Below are 1,026 nucleotides of genomic sequence, written 5' to 3' on the forward strand. Positions count from 1 at the left end.
ATATATATATATATGTATGTTTGTGTATTGTATGTGTTGTATATGGTATGTGTATGTATGTATATATGCATGTATTGGAGGAGAAAAAGAGAAAAATAAAGAGAAAAAGAGTTACAGAGAGGCGTAGACGGGAGATAAAATAAGGGCGACAAAAAGCAAAGAGAAATATAAGGTATAAGTCAGACAGGATATGAGAAGGATAGGTGATACATTCGATTCGCGGACGTAAAGCTTTAGTTTTTCTGTTTTCTCTCCAACATCCTCAAAGATCTCAGATTTCGCGCCTACTGGAGTAACCACTACAGTATATCCTTTTTGAAGGCCTCTATGACATCATAGCAATTTGGTCCGGAACCGGATGTACATCATGAAAAATATAAGTCGAGGTAGATGAGGCTGAGATGGAGTAGAAGTATGAGATGGAGTAGTATAGGCGAAGAGGAGAAGGTTAATGGTGTACCACCTAAATGAAGACTGAGTACATAAGTATGCATTTGCGCAAATACACCCACAGATGTACATTCGCACATACACACACACACACACGCACACACACACGTACACACACACACAAGACATTCACGTTACACAAAGTTTCTTTGCATACAGGTCTTATTAGCGAGTAGTGATTAAATATATGTCTCTGTGTGTGTATGTCTGTGTGTGTGTGTGTGTGTGTGTATGTCTGTGTGTGTGTGTTTATATGTACAAACACACAAACACACACATGCATATATTCTTTTATTTTTTTACTTGTTTCAGTCATTTGATTGCGGCCATGCTGGGGCACCACCTTAAAGGATTTTAGTCGAACAAATCGACCCTAGGACTTATTCTTTGTAAGCCTAGGACTTATTCTATCGGTCACTTTTGCTGAACCGCTAAGTAACGGCGACATAAACACACCAGCATCGGTTGTCAAGCGGTGATGGGAGAAGAAACACAGAAACACACACATCAATACATACATTCATATGTATGTATATATATATATATATATATATATATATATATATATATATATAT

Source organism: Octopus bimaculoides, chromosome 2 (genome assembly GCF_001194135.2).
Source record: "Octopus bimaculoides isolate UCB-OBI-ISO-001 chromosome 2, ASM119413v2, whole genome shotgun sequence".
Lineage (NCBI taxonomy): Eukaryota > Metazoa > Mollusca > Cephalopoda > Octopoda > Octopodidae > Octopus > Octopus bimaculoides.